The sequence below is a fragment of the Nomascus leucogenys genome, chromosome 11 (genome assembly GCF_006542625.1).
Source record: "Nomascus leucogenys isolate Asia chromosome 11, Asia_NLE_v1, whole genome shotgun sequence".
In the NCBI taxonomy this organism is placed as follows: domain Eukaryota; kingdom Metazoa; phylum Chordata; class Mammalia; order Primates; family Hylobatidae; genus Nomascus; species Nomascus leucogenys.
The window spans coordinates 22,204,389-22,219,652 of record NC_044391.1 but is presented as its reverse complement, the minus strand read 5'-3'; the positions used below and the strand labels follow the sequence as shown (position 1 = coordinate 22,219,652).

Genomic DNA, 15,264 nt, shown 5'->3' with positions numbered 1-15,264 from the left:
TGTAATTGTTGAGGAATTTATCCATTTCTTCTAGATTTTCTAGTTTATTTGCATAGAGGTGTTTGTAGTCTTCTCTGATGGTAGATTGTATTTCTGTGGGATCGGTGGTGATAGCCCCTTTTTCATTTTTTGTTGCATCTATTTGATTCTTCTCTCTTTTCTTCTTTATTAGTCTTGCTAGCGGTCTATCAATTTTGTTGATCTTTTCAAAAAACCAGCTCCTGGATTCATTAATTTTTTGAAGGGTTTTTTGTGTCTCTATTTTCTTCAGTTCTGCTCTGATTTTAGTTATTTCTTGCCTTCTGCTAGCTTTTGAATGTGTTTGCTCTTGCTTTTCTAGTTCTTTTAATTGTGATGTTAGGGTGTCAATTTTGGATCTTTCCTGCTTTCTCTTGTGGGCATTTAGTGCTATAAATTTCCCTCTACACACTGGTTTGAATGTGTCCCAGAGATTCTGGTATGTTGTATCTTTGTTCTCGTTGGTTTCAAAGAACATCTTTATTTCTGCCTTCATTTCATTATGTACCCAATAGTCATTCAGGAGCAGGTTGTTCAGTTTCCATGTAGTTGAGTGGTTTTGAGTGAGTTTCTTAATCCTGAGTTCTAGTTTGATTGCACTGTGGTCTGAGAGACAGTTTGTTATAATTTCTGTTCTTTTCCATTTGCTGAGGAGAGCTTTAGTTCCAACTATGTGGTCAATTTTGGAATAGGTGTGGTGTGGTGCTGAAAAAAATGTATATTCTGTTGATTTGGGGTGGAGAGTTCTGTAGATGTCTATTAGGTCCACTTTGTGCAGAGCTGAGTTCAATTCCTGGATATCCTTGTGAACTTTCTGTCTCGTTGATCTGTCTAATGTTGACAGTGGGGTGTTAAAATCTCCCATTATTATTGTGTGGGAGTTTAAGTCCCTTTGTAGGTCACTCAAGACTTGCTTTATGAATCTGGGTGCTCCTGTATTGGGTGCATATATATTTAGGATAGTTAGCTCTTCTTGTTGACTTGATCCCTTTACCATTATGTAATGGCCTTCTTTGTCTCTTTTGATCTTTGTTGGTTTAAAGTCTATTTTATCAGAGACTAGGATTGCAACCCCTGCCTTTTTTTGTTTTCCATTTGCTTGATAGATCTTCCTCCATCCCTTTATTTTGAGTCTATGTGTGTCTCTGCACGTGAGATGTGTTTCCTGAATACAGCACACTGATGGGTCCTGACTCCTTATCCAGTTTGCCAGTCTGTGTCTTTTCATCGGAGCATTTAGCCCATTTACATTTAAAGTTAATATTGTTATGTGTGAATCTGATCCTGTCATTATGATGTTAGTTGGTTATTTTGCTCGTTAGTTGATGCAGTTTCTTCCTAGCCTCGATGGTCTTTACAATTTGGCATGTTTTTGCAGGGGCTGGTATCAGTTGTTCCTTTCCATGTTTAGTGCTTCCTTGAGGAGCTCTTTTAGGGCAGGCCTGGTGGTGACAAAATGACTCAGCGTTTGCTTGTCTGTAAAGTATTTTATTTCTCCTTCACTTACGAAGCTTTGTTTGGCTGGATATGAAATTCTGGGTTGAAAATTCTTTTTTTTTAGGAATGTTGAGTATCGGCCCCCACTCTCTTCTGGCTTGTAGAGTTTCTGCCGAGAGATCAGCTGTTAGTCTGATGGGCTTCTCTTTGTGGGTAACCCGACCTTTCTCTCTGGCTGCCCTTAACATTTTTTCCTTCATTTCAAGTTTGGTGAATCTGACAATTATGTGTCTTGGAGTTGCTCTTCTCGAGGAGTATCTTTGTGGCGTTCTCTGTATTTCCTGAATCTGAATGTTGGCCTGCCTTGCTAGATTGGGGAAGTTTTCCTGGATAATATCTTGCAGAGTGTTTTCCAACTTGGTTCCATTCTCCCCATCATTTTCAGGTACACCAATCAGACGTAGGTTTGGTCTTTTCACATAGTCCCAAATTTCTTGGAGGCTTTTTTCATTTCTTTTTATTCTTTTTTCTCTAAACTTCCCTTCTCGCTTCATTTCTTTCATTTCATCTTCCATCAGCGATACCCTTTCTTCCAGTTGATCGCATCTGCTACCGAGGCTTCTGCCGTCTTCGCGTAGTTCTCAAACTTGGCTTTCAGCTCCATCAGCTCCTTTAAGCCCTTTTCTCCATTGGTTATTCTAGTTATCCATTCTTCTAATTTTTTTTCAAAGTTTTTAACTTCTTTGCTATTGTTTTGAATTTCCTCCCATAGCTCGGAGTAGTTTGATCGTCTGAAGCCTTCTTCTCTCAACTCGTCAAAGTCATTCTCCGTCCAGCTTTGTTCAGTTGCTGGTGAGGAACTGCGTTCCTTTGGAGGAGGAGAGGTGCTCTGCTTTTTAGAGTTTCCAGTTTTTCTGCTCTGTTTTTTCCCCATCTTTGTGGTTTTATCTACTTTTGGTCTTTGATGATGGTGATGTACAGATGGGTTTTTGGTGTGGATGTCCTTTCTGTTTGTTAGTTTTCCTTCTACCAGACAGGCCCCTCAGCTGCAGGTCTGTTGGGGTTTACTAGAGGTCCACTCCAGACCCTGTTTGGCTGGGTGTCAGCAGCGGTGGCTGCAGAACAGTGGATTTTCGTGAGACCACAAATTCAGCTGTCTGATAGTTCCTCTGGAAGTTTTGTCTCAGAGGAGTACCTGGCCGAGTTAGGTGTCAGTCTGTCCCTACTGGGGGATGCCTCCCAGTTAGGCTGCTCAGGGGTGAGGGACCCAGTTTAGGAGGCAGTCTGTCCGCTCTCAGATCTCCGCTGCGTGCTGGGAGAACCACTACTCTCTTCAAAGCTGTCAGTCAGACAGGGACATTTAAGTCTGCAGAGGTTCCTGCTGACTTTTTGTTTGTCTGTGCCCTGCCCCCAGAGGTGGAGCCTACAGAGGCAGGCAGGCCTCCTTGAGCTGTGGTGGGCTCCACCCAGTTCGACCTTCCTGGCTGCCTGGTTTACCTAAGCAAGCCTGGGCAATGGCGGATGCCTCTCCCCCAGCCTCACTGCCCCCTTGCAGCTTGATCTCAGACTGCTGTGCTAGCAATCAGTGAGACTCCATGGGCATAGGACCCTCTGAGCCAGGTGCAGGACACAATCCCCTAGTGTGCCGTTTTCCAGGCCCGTTGGAAAAGCGCAGTATGAGGGTGGGACTGACCCGATTTTCCAGGTGCCGTCTGTTACCCCTTTCTTTGACTAGGAAAGGGAACTCCCTGACCCCTTGCGCTTCCCGAGTGAGGCAATGCCTTGCCCTTCTTCGGCTCGCGCACAGTGCGCTTCACCTACTGTCCTGCACCCACTGTTTGCCACTCCCTAGTGAGATGAAACTGGTACCTCAAACAGAAATGCAGAAATCACCCGTCTTCTGTGTCACTCAGGCTGGGAGCTGTAGACCGGAGCTGTTCCTATTCGGCCATCTTGGCTCCACCCCCATTCTGTGTCTTTTAATTGGGGCAATTAGCCCATTTAGATTTAAAGTTAATATTGTTACTTGTGAATTTGATCCTGTCATCATAATGCTAGCTGGTTATTTTGCACACTAGTTGATGCAGTTTCTTCATAGTGTCATTGGCCTTTAGATTTTGGTGTGTTTTTGCAGTGATTGGTACTGGTTTTTGCTTTCCATATTTAGCGCTTCCTTCAGGAGCCCTTGCAAGGCAGGCCTGGTGGTGACAAATTCCCTCAGCATTTGCTTGTCTGAAAAGGATTTTATTTCTCCTTCACTTATGAAGCTTAGTTTGGCTGGATATGATATTCTGGGTTGAAAATTCTTTTCTTTAGGAATCTTGTATATTGGCCCCAAATCTCTTGTAGCTTGTAGGGTTTCTGCTGAGAGATCTTCTGTTAGTCTGATGGGCTTCCCTTGGCAGGTGACCTGGCCTTTTTCTCTAGCTGCTCTTAACATTTTTTCCTTCACCTCAACTTGGAGAATCTGATGATTATGTGTCTTAGGGTTGATCTTCTCATAGAGTATCTTAGTAGGGTTCTCTGTATTTCCTAAATTTGAATGTTGGCCTGTCTTGCTATGTTGGAGAAGTTCTCCTGGATAATATTCTTAAGTATGTTTTCCAACTTGCTTCCATTCTCCCCATCTCTTTCAGGTACTCCAATCAGTCATAGGTTCAGTCTTTTTACATAGTCCCATAGTTCTCGGAGGTTTTGTTCATTCCTTTTCATTCTTTTTTATCTAATCTTGTCTGCCTGCCTTATTTTAGCAAGATAATCTTCAATGTCTGATATTCTGTCGTCTTCTTGATTGATTCAGCTATCTTGTGTGTGCTTCATGAAGTTCTCATGCTGTGTTTTTTAGTTCCATTAAGTCATTTATATTCCTTTCTAAACTGGTTTTTCTAGTTAGTAGCTCCTGTAACCTTTTATCATGGTTCTTAGCTTCTTTGCATTGGCTTAGAACATGCTCCTTTAGCTCAGTGAAGTTTGTTATTTCCCACCTTCTGTAGCCTACTTCTGTCAATTTGTCCATCTCATCCTCTGTCCAGTTTTTTGCCCTTACTGGAAAGGTGTCATAATCATTTGGAGGAGAAGAGTCACTCTGGCCTTTGGGTTTTTCAGTGGTGGGGTTTTTTTTTTTTTTATTCTTTCTCATCATCATGAGTTTTTCTAGTTTCAATCTTTGAGGCTGCTGACCCTTGGATGAGGTTTTTATAGGGACTTTTTTTGTTGATGCTATTTTCTTGCTTTCTGCTTTTTTGTTTTTCTTTCTATAGTTAGGTCCCTCTTCTGTAGGGCTATTGTGGTTTGCTGGGGGTTACTTCAGGCCCTATTAATCTGCTCCCATGCCTAGAAATGTCACTGGAGGAGATTGGAGAACAGCAAAGATGGATGTCTGCTGTTTCCTCTGGGATCTCTGACCTTGAGTGGCACCCACCTGATGCCAGTAGAAATGCTTCTGCATAGGGCGTCTGACAACTTCTTTTGGGGGGGTCTCACCCAGTTGGCATGGGAAGCAGGACCCATTTAATGAAGTACTTTGGCTGTCCTTTGGTGGAGGGGGTGTGCTGCTCTGGGGGGAAACCCATGCATCTGGATGCCCAGATTCTCCACAGCTAGTAGGAGGAAAGACTAAGTCTGTTGGTCCATGGAGACTATGGCCACCCTCCCCATAGGGGCTCAGGCCCAGGGAGATCAGAGTTCTACCCCTGAGCCCCTGGCTGGAGTTCCTGCATGGAGGCCCCACCCAGTCAGGAGGGATGGGTCAGGGTCCATACTGAAGAGGAAGTCTGGCTGTGGACTGCCACAGCTGGTGTGCTGGGCTTGGGGTAATACCTCTTGGGACCAAGCTATCCAGCCTCCCTGGCTCCAGCAGGGGAAAACACAGCCTGGAGCTATAGTGATGGGTGCTGCCCTTACCCCCTCTGGAGCTTAGTGTGTTAGGTGGCTAGCAGCTGCAGTGATGGCTGCCATGCTTCCCCCAAGGAGCTCAGGCAGCTTAGACAACAGGCAGCTGCAGCTGTGGTGATGGCTGCCTCTCCCTCCAGGAACTTGCCAGGCTTAGCCAGATTCCAGCCAAGTGGGTGTTGAGAATCTGCATGACTCCATGATTGGGATCCAAGGCCCTGATGATGGGCTTACGAGTGGGATCTTCCAACATGTGGGTTGCCCGGTTCCATGGAAAAAGCATAGTTTCCCAGGCTGGGTAGCATACTCACTCACCGCCTTCTTTGGCTGGGTATGGGGGTTCCCCTTCCCCGTGTGGCTCTAAGGGGGGCTACTGCACCACACTGCTCTTCCTTCCTCTCCGTGGGTCATGCCAGCTGCCTAGTCAGTCCTGATGACAGAACCTGGATACCTCAATTGCTATACAGGATTCACATGCTGTTTGGTTCTTTTTGATGGGAAACTTGGATCGCCACAGCTTCTAGTTGGCCATCTTGGCCCTGCCCTATAGTTTGATTTTGAAAAGTCAAATTATTTTCTCAGATTTGTTTGTAATGCTCTTCTCAGAGGTGACCTTTATTTTGTGTCTTTTGTTTGCATTGCATTGAAAGTGAGGATAAAATTGAGAAAAAGAGGTTCCTCTTTCTCTCCCTTTACCTGTCCTGACAAACTCAAGCTTTCTTCTCTGCAATGGGACCCTTCCTGGAAGCTTTTGTGTTTCTTTGAGCGTTGAACTTAAGTCACTTTTTAGATGATGAAGTTGGGTACAGGTAAGGTTCTCAAGCTTCTGAAATTAGTTTTCCTTTCTTTAAAACTCTTTGTTTTATTGTGGAGAAGCACAGTGGGTTAATTCATATTTGAGAGAATTCTTATAGAAAAAAAGATGTCTTAGTTTGGATTCTCTCTGAATCAGATCCTGAAATAAGGATTTGGGTGCAAGTAGTTTATTTTTGAAGGGGTCCCTGGAAGCACCATGAAGGAGTAGGATTATGGGATGGAGACATGTGAAAAGTCAACAGAGAGTGCATTCAGTAGTGGTTACCACCATGGGTACCTGGGACTCAATCCTGCTGGAGACCCTCTAAGAAACTGTAGTTGCTACAAGTGGTAAGGAAGCTGGGACATTTATTTGCCATTTTCCATCTTTTATGGGTTGAAGTTTGTGTCTGCAGAAATTAACTCTGCACTATTTATGGCCTACCTGGATATGGGCAGCACATGCTCTTCAGGCAGAGGAAGTCCAGAGTCAAAGAGACACAAATCTGAGGTAGGAACTCATTGGTTTGTGAAGTGAACTGTCTGCCAAAGCAATAGGCAACCAAAGCTATAGGAGTGGGTCAGGGAATATGGGTGAGGCACCAACTGTCTGTGTCAGAAGACTGTTGTTTTCAGATATGAGGAAGTTGGACTTGCACTCCCTAAAGTTATACTCTGTTAGTGGCCATAAAAATAGATCTGTAATGCTTTGTGCTTTTTGTGGATAATTCCTGTTCATCCACTAAAACTCCATTTAGAGCCAATCTGCCTGAACTTAATTTATCCTTGTAATTCTACACAGGCTGTTCTTGTATTGACCCTGATCATTGTCTCTTGGTGGTCTACCTACCCAGAAAGTATGCTCTATCCTGACTGCCCATCAAAGCTCCCAAATAAGCCATATCAGAATGCAAGGATAATTTAATTTCATCTTTAGCACCCCCTTTTACCCTCAAAGTGTTTGTTTCTTAGTAAAGGGTGTATGTGTTGGGGTGTGGGTGTTTGAACATGGCAATAAACCTACACAGTGGCTCCCACTGACGTTCAGCCATGTTCTGAACATGTTATAATTACTGGTGGGCAGAGCCTGTCAGAAGTCTGTTTGTAAAAGGATTTGAGATCATCCTGGGAGATAATTATTATAAGGGGTGAGGAAGTTAGGGGTGACAGCTTGATCCAGTAACAAGCCTTGTTAATCAGAGGAGGGGGGCTATTCTGAGAATGGTGTGATGTCTATGACTCAGATTTGTCTCCATTTCTGGCCTCCGTTTAGATCATGTCTCAGTCTTTCAGAGAGTTGAGGGTAAAGCTGTAAATGAATACTAAATGAGTTGTTTTGCTAAAACTGTTGGACACTGGAAGTACCAGTAAGATTACTTGGAGATCTCTCTAACAGAATGTAATACAATCTAAAGAGAAAGGGCTTATCTTCCAGTTCCAACAATGACCATGGAGAGGGCTGGAAAAGGGCAAGAGGAATTGGAAGCCACATGGTATCTGACAAGGCTTGTTCATTATCACAGGTGAGATGCACCCAGGGATTTACCAGAGCTACTTGGACAGTACTTGATCGATGGCTGCATCCAAGGGAAAGCCATGAAATCTGGGTTAGCTGATTAATGCAACCTTATTTGTTCCCATAGGCTGATGAGAACTGGGTAAACTCGAGCTGCAGATGGAACATTCTGGTAGATATGGACAAATCCTTTCATTTCTTTTCCACAATCAAGTTTAGGATAGACATATACTGCCTGGTCCATAGTAGGTACTTATACTAGATACCCATTGAATGAATTAACTTTTCTCACATTTGATACACATCAAGAGTGAGCAAGAATTGAACTGATCCCTGACAAATTTCTAGTCCCCTTGAGGTAAGGGAACCATTACTTCTTTATTATTTGCTATGCCTTACAGAAATAAATTCATGTGATTTAAAAAAAAAAAACATTAACAGATATCTAAATGACTGTGTCAGCCAGGTATGGTGGCTTACTCCTGTAATCCAAGCACTTTGGGAGGCTGAGGAGAGAGGATTGCTTGAGTCCAGGAGTTTGTGACCAGCTTGGGCAATACAGGGAGACATCATTTCTACAAAAAAATAAATAAAAAATTTGCCAGGCATGGTGGTGTGCACCTGTTGTCCCAGCTACTAGGACGCTGAGGTGGGAGGATTGCTTGAGCCTGGGAGGTCGAGGCTGCAATGAGCCGTGATTGTGCCAATGCACTCCAGCCTGGATGACAGAGTGAGACCCTGTCTCATAAATAAATAAATAAATGACTTCGTCATTGTGAAAACTTCAGAAAAATGAATTTACTGGTGAATTAGTTTAATTGATTACCCTCAGTTTGGCATCACTTGCTAACAGTGTGTCTTTGGACAAGTTACCTAACATCTCAGAACCTCAGATTCTTCTGTAAACTAGAGATAATATTACCTACCGAATGATTATGTACATAAAGTTCTTGGTATAGCATATAGGACATGAAATAATTTTAATAAGTAATTATAATGGTAATGACAATCATCATTGTCATCTTTTAGATAGTCTATGGCGATGCTAATTAAGATCCACCTAGGGAATTGCCTCTACTTTGTTCTTTGTTTTTTAGTTGATTTTCTGCCTAAGAATAAATATGTAATGTAACCTTCATAACAACTTTTTAATAAAGCCTTTGGTAGAGAGGCTTATAAAAAGTTTCTGGAAATTTAGATATATTGACTATGTCCAGTGGTTTTGTTTTATCTATTTTTGATCCCCTCAAAAAGTATCAATGGATTAGAGATTTCATTTCCTCTTGTATCACCTGGGTTGGCTTTTCTGTATCAGCTTTTGCCTGTTTGCATCTTTTGGCTAAACCAGTACCTAAAACTAGGGACTATTGTGTACTTCTCCTGATATATCCTTTGTAGGCTGCTTGAAGCAAGGTTTGCTGGAGCCGTGTGAAAGTGTATATTGTCTAGAAACAGAACTATTTTTAGCTTGAAGGTAGAGCTGTGTTATTCCTTCTTGGCAAATTCCTTTTCTTTTGATGAAAGCCAAAACTTGAAGGTAGTGGTGACAGATTAGGGCCCTAATTGCTGTGTTGTTGGAAATAGAGATATTTATTGCTAATCAGGTAAATAACAGACTAAATTTCATCAGTGTAGTAAGATGAGCCCACTCAGTGGGCTGGTCTTGTAGAATACTTTTTCTAGTTAGCCTGGGAAAACTTGTGAAGTGGCAATAATAAAAACAGCATATGGTCTTTGCTGGAACTTTGTCATACATTAGCAATGTGCTGTGGGTGTGGTAATGAACATCAGGTGTATTTGGCTCAAGACTTCTAAACTTGGGGAAGTGGAATTTTGCTTTTATCCACATACTGGAATGTGTTTTTACATTTCTGGTATTTTTTAAAAAAATAACTTAAGAACTACGTTATTTTTTTATTCCTTATTTGGAAGCTATACTGGTCAGCATAAGAAAATACTTAAGATCTTCAAAGGCATACTGTAGAGGTTTGGAAAGCATTTGGTTTGGCTTGAAGCGAGTTTGGCGAGTGAAGTGACAGGCACATAAGAAAGAACAACAGGTGAAAAAATGTGGAGTGTCTTTCATCTTTCAAAGGATTTTCTTGATGAATTAAAACAGCCATGAAAATAAGCACTGGCCTTCATGCCCAGTGGCCTAAAAGGACTTATAGTGGGCCAAATCAGAGTCAGGCAGGGGCCTAATGAAAATCAGGCAACAGGCCTAGGCCTAATTAAATATATTCTGCCTCTCCCCACTTTTTATTCCTTTTGGGATTTATGGTAGAGAGATATTTCTCTTCTTTGACTCAGATAGAGCTGGTAACGACTAGCAAAGGCAAACAGTGGCATTAGTACCTCAAGTAGAACCAGGAAAAATTTTTGTTGGCTAAATAAATTTTCTTACAGGCCTATGTCTTTTAAAAACTGCTTATAAAAATTAACTAATATATTTCTGGACCAAAGTAAATATCTCTTGAAGTGGTTGAATGGGAGAGACAAAAATTTTTTATTTTGTTTGGGAAAAATATATTGCATTTCCTCATAACTATGTTTTAGAACAGCTTTTAAAGCTGTTGATTGAGATTCAGCAGCTTCCCAAACTTGTCTAAAGGAGTCTTTGGGATCTATGAGTCATAAATAATTTTCGGATTAAGATCACAAGAAAGATGTCTCCATAGAATTCTGCAAAACTGTAGAGCATACTTGAACAATGTGAATTTGACATAAGAGTAGAACATATTATCCAAGGTCCCTAATTCATATTTTGTTCATACATGTTCAAACTATGGCAACGTTTCCATATTTTTCCACAGTTTATAGAGTGCGTACACAGAGGACCTGAGACTGCACCACATATTCCCAGGCCCTCAGTGGAGGACTTCTTTCTTGCCAGTACCTCCCATGAAGAATGTGGGGCTTAGTTTAGCATTTAAATACAACTAAAACTTCTATGTAACTCAGGGAGATAACAAAGTTAATTTATTACAGCACATTTATAAAGTCCTAGGAGTTGCCTGAATAATAATAATTGGTGAGTCCATTTTGTGTTTTTCCAGCCTTTGCTTAGGGAGCAACTTTCGAAGTAAATGATGATGCCAGATTTGGAAGAATTCTAGAGGCATGTGTTTTGGGAGCAGCATGGATGAGAATCAGAGTGGATCTGCAGACTGCAGGACATTACAAGTATGTATTGAGCACAAGAATATAAAAGGTCAGAAAGACAGTAAAATCCTGTGACATATTCCTTTTTTAAAAGAGAAATATAAATACACGACTTAGCCACTGTCAAAGGGTAGTCATAAACAACAACAAACCATACATTTTCAAAAGAAGTCCATTCTCCTGTTTTCCTTTTGAAATGCTTAATGAAAAGCTACACAAAAAATTTCTGTGGATTAAGGATTCTGGAATAAGCAAGAGGCAGGAACAGAAGTCCACGTGCTCTGTCTTTACTGGCTTTCATTGTTTTGGTTTCAAGCTAAGCAGCAAAATGTTCCTGCCAAGTGAATATGCATGTGCATGGGATGTTTTCTGCTTTGTTTCACTCAGGTGTTTGAAGAAATTTCCTGGTTTGTATCAGTTGTACATCATTTTAGTGTAAGAGAAAACACACCACTTGGAACAATTAAGGACTTGCAACTTATCATTAGAATGAGTAATAAGCTGCAGTGTCTATTTAGAATTGGTTTTTTAGAAATTAATTACTGAGATGTCGCAAAATGCTTCACTGTTTTCTAATAATTAAAAACTACAGTTCCACAATTTGTCAGTGAGAAATTTGTCAGGGCAATATATTTATCATTTATCACTTTAGAAAGGGGTCCACAAACTTTTTCTATAAAGAGCCAGATAGCAAATATTTTAGACCGTGGGCCTTTGTAGCGTGCAAGCAGCCAGAGACAATAAGTAAATGAATGAGTGTGTCTATGTTTGAATAAAACATTATGTATTACATGCATTATGTATTACATTTCGTAGAATTTTAACATGTCTTAATACCCCATTCTTCCTTTGATTGTTTTTTAAAACCATATGAAAATGCAAAAATCATGTTTAGCTTTGAGTTGTGAGCCAGATTTGGTGCAAGTGCTATAGTTTGCTGACTCTGTTTTAGAATATAAGACTATTATTATTTTTACTAAGATGCCTGAGTATTATTTTAAAGATGCATTTTTTTCCAACTCAAAATTATTTTATAATTCTGGTCCAATGATTCCTATTTTTCAAATGCATTGTTTGGGCTGTTGGAAGACTGCAGGATGTGGGCTAGCTGAGTGGTGTGAGGTTGGACAAATTAAACTCTGACTGTGTTCCTCTCATTATGTTTTAATTCTGTTCATCAGTAAAAGAAACTCATGCCATTGCCTCACTTGTTGCAATGAATAAATTGGTATAATTTTACAATGGGACAACTGCGTGGATTCTTTTGCTGCCTGAAGACCTGAGTGTTGGGCTCCTCTTCATAAAAGTTTCCATGACAATCTGGCCTGAGAGAATGACAGGTTTGCCCTCATGGGGAATTTCTCATTAAGGAAGCTTTTCTTTTACTAGGAAGCTTTATGGAAGGTTAATAATAGGTCAAACAGAAAGGAACAAATAGGACCTTTTCATCAGCCATACCTTATACCCACCTTGGCCTGAAAGAGAGCTTGTTTCCTCCTGTGTGTGGTGACGGGGTGAAGTTCAGAAGCTGGGAGTTTAGGGAGGACCACCATGCGACCTTGGGGTCCTTGCTTCCTTGTGTAACTAAGAGACCCAGACACAGGCATGTGTTATTAATACATGGGCTAAGCCAAGAATTGTAGGTCCCTAGCTTTGCTTATTGAAAGGCAGTGTGTGAAGTCTTCAAGAAAGTGGGCTCTGGGCACAACTAACTGTGTCTTTGGCTGGTTCTGCTATTTACTAGCTGTGTGACCTTCACTTCTCTGTGCCTCAGTTTCCTCATCTGTAGAAGTGGTATGATAATAATGATTTTCCTTTCACAGGGTTGTTGTGGGGACAAAGTACATTAATATATGTAATACATCTTAGAAAAGCACCTGGCACATGGCACTGATAAATGATAGCTATTGGGATAATTTTCATTCTTTTTGGCCTTGAAAGTAACATTTGAAAACTCTTATTTAAAAGATTTTCTTTCAGATATAATCACTAGGACAATATCCTTTCATCTCTTCCTTCTCATCCATATCACTCCTTTATTCTACTGGTGTATATCTTCCAGTCACCTCAGCCACCCTGTCCTAATATTCATTTTGGATTCTGACCGTTGTTTTCTGCCCATTCACTACATTTTGTTTTACACTCAGCAATCTCCTGGACCTAAATTGACAAACACTTGGATCGTATATAAAAGGGAAGCCCCGTTCATTAGGTGTAACCTAATATGTTGTCATGTAGCTATGGTATAGCCCAGGCTGGATTTGGTTACAAATCTATAGGTAATTCAAGGCAGATTTGTAGTAAGCTGCTCACCCACCTACCCAGAGCTGAGAAGCTGAAAAGATGGAGCCCAGTTGGGAAAACTAGTAGTGTTCTGAGCATAGGCTTTATGGCTCATCATGCTTTAGTAGGGCTTCCCAGGGGCATAGTGGAATGTTCTGAGGACCTTCAATAAATACGTTTGTGCTTGACTATGTATGTTGGGTTTGTTTCCCTTTCCTGCCAACTGCTCTCTGGCTGGAGAGAGAAAAAGCCTTAAACATTGCTGCACACTATTTTAAATCCAGCTTAAGCTGTTTTATCTTTCCTCTTGGGCCTGTTCTGCCTGTGCTCTCTAGAACAGGGCAGGGGTGTGAACAGCTATTGAGGGAAGCTTTTATTTTTGTTAATTACTAACCTGGATTTGTCTACTCCTATTTTCTTGGAATGAAAGTGAGATGCTATTTTTTGTCTACTCAATGTAGGATTTTTTTTTCTGAGAGGATATATAAATTATGGACAAAAGCAATTCTAAAACAGTTTAATATGCTTGAATAAAGTAAGGTCACATTGAGGAAGACCACCTGCAGATAAAGGGGCATTGCATAATACTTACGTGAAGTCTTTGGGTTTTGCTCTTTGGGGTAACTATAAAACCCAGTTCTCAGCCCTGTAAGAAACAATGTTTGCATGGAATACCTGCTAATTCCTTAAAACAAAACAAAACACACACAGGTCTAGTATTTAATCTCATAATTCTTCACTCCTTAGGTATCCCATCCTATAAGACATCCATATGAGGCACCCTGTTTGACTTCAAAAGGTGTTTTGTGTAGGCAAGAAACACCCAGAGCATAAAGAGGAATGGGGCTTTGCTCCAGATATATTTTTATTTGATTGAAACAATTCATCTGAACGACATTTGCTGTGTATTAATCACTTATGTTTAGGCTTACGTAGAGTGTACATTTGTTTAGTAATGTATTTTTATCCAGCATGTGAGATTCCCATTGTGTGCAAAGGGCAAAACTAAGCCACATGCTTGGACAACAAGGCATGCAAATGCCTGATTCTGTCATTCAGTCCAAAGGTGAAGTATTTCTATCTCTGCAGTTTTTACTGTAGATTTTCTGGTGTACAACTAGTAATGCCTATCATAAATCTGTTTATTTTTCTAAGAGAAAAATGAAAAAGAAAACTAGCATTTTTAGTGCTTTCTGGATGCCAGGCATTGTATGTATACATAACTTTATTTATTCCTCACATTAGGCCTTGAGCATAGGTATTATTCCCATATTATAGAGTGAAAACTGAGGTTGGGAATAAAATAGTGTATTAGTTCGTTCTCATGCTGCTAATAAAGACATACCCAAGACTGAGTAATTTATAAAGAAAAAGAGTTTTAATGGACTCAGTTTCACATGGCTGGGGAGGCCTCACAATCATGGTGGAAAGTAAAGGAGGAACAAAGCCACGTCTTATGTGATGGTAGGCAAGAGAGCTTGTGTAGGGTAACTTCTCTTTATAAAACCATCAGATCTCATGAGACTTATTCACTCTCATGAGAACAGCACAGGAAAGATCTGCCCCCATGAGGTTACCTCCCACCTGGTCCCTCCCACAACATGTGGGAATTATGGGGGCTACAATTTAAGATGAGATTTGGGTGGGGACACAGCCAAACTATATCAAATAGCTTGCCTAAAGGCCACACAGCTGGTAGGTTGTACAGAGACAGGGTTCATAACAAGATCTGTCTCTTTTCACTAACCCAAATCACCTCCCTTCAATCAGAGATGATCTTTGTTGACCACCTAGCAGAAAATGCTCACTTGGGAAAGAGAAAAGTGTTTTCTAAGTGAATTTAACTTTTTTTTTTTTTTTTTTTTGGTTATAGAAATAGGTAGAAAAAGTATGCTACTTTTCAGATTTTAAGAAAGCAAAAATGTGAAGTTTGAATTACTGAGAAATAGGCACAGTTACTTGATTAAACTGTGTGTATATGTCTACATCCAGAGAATTAAACATTTAAAATGATTGCCCTACATAACTAATCAAATCCACAATCTGTATCAAAGTAAGGTATAATTTAATAAGCACAATGTAGACTGAAAAATGAATAGCTAACTGTTTGGTTGCTAATATTAGTGTAATAATTATAGTTTAAAGAGTATTGCCCGTGATGG

General features: G+C 40.6%; 1 protein-coding gene across 5 annotated transcripts in view; it reads left to right on the top strand.

The window, feature by feature from the left end:
• The window catches only part of MTERF1 (mitochondrial transcription termination factor 1), a 367,985-nt gene that overhangs the window by 178,081 nt on the left and 174,640 nt on the right, over positions 1-15,264 (top strand). For all 5 annotated transcript variants that reach the window (XR_004032237.1, XR_004032235.1, XR_004032239.1 and 2 more), the window contains one exon: positions 10,714-10,840. The gene's annotated coding sequence lies outside the window, so the exon portion shown is untranslated. The remainder of the gene's footprint in view (positions 1-10,713; positions 10,841-15,264) is intronic.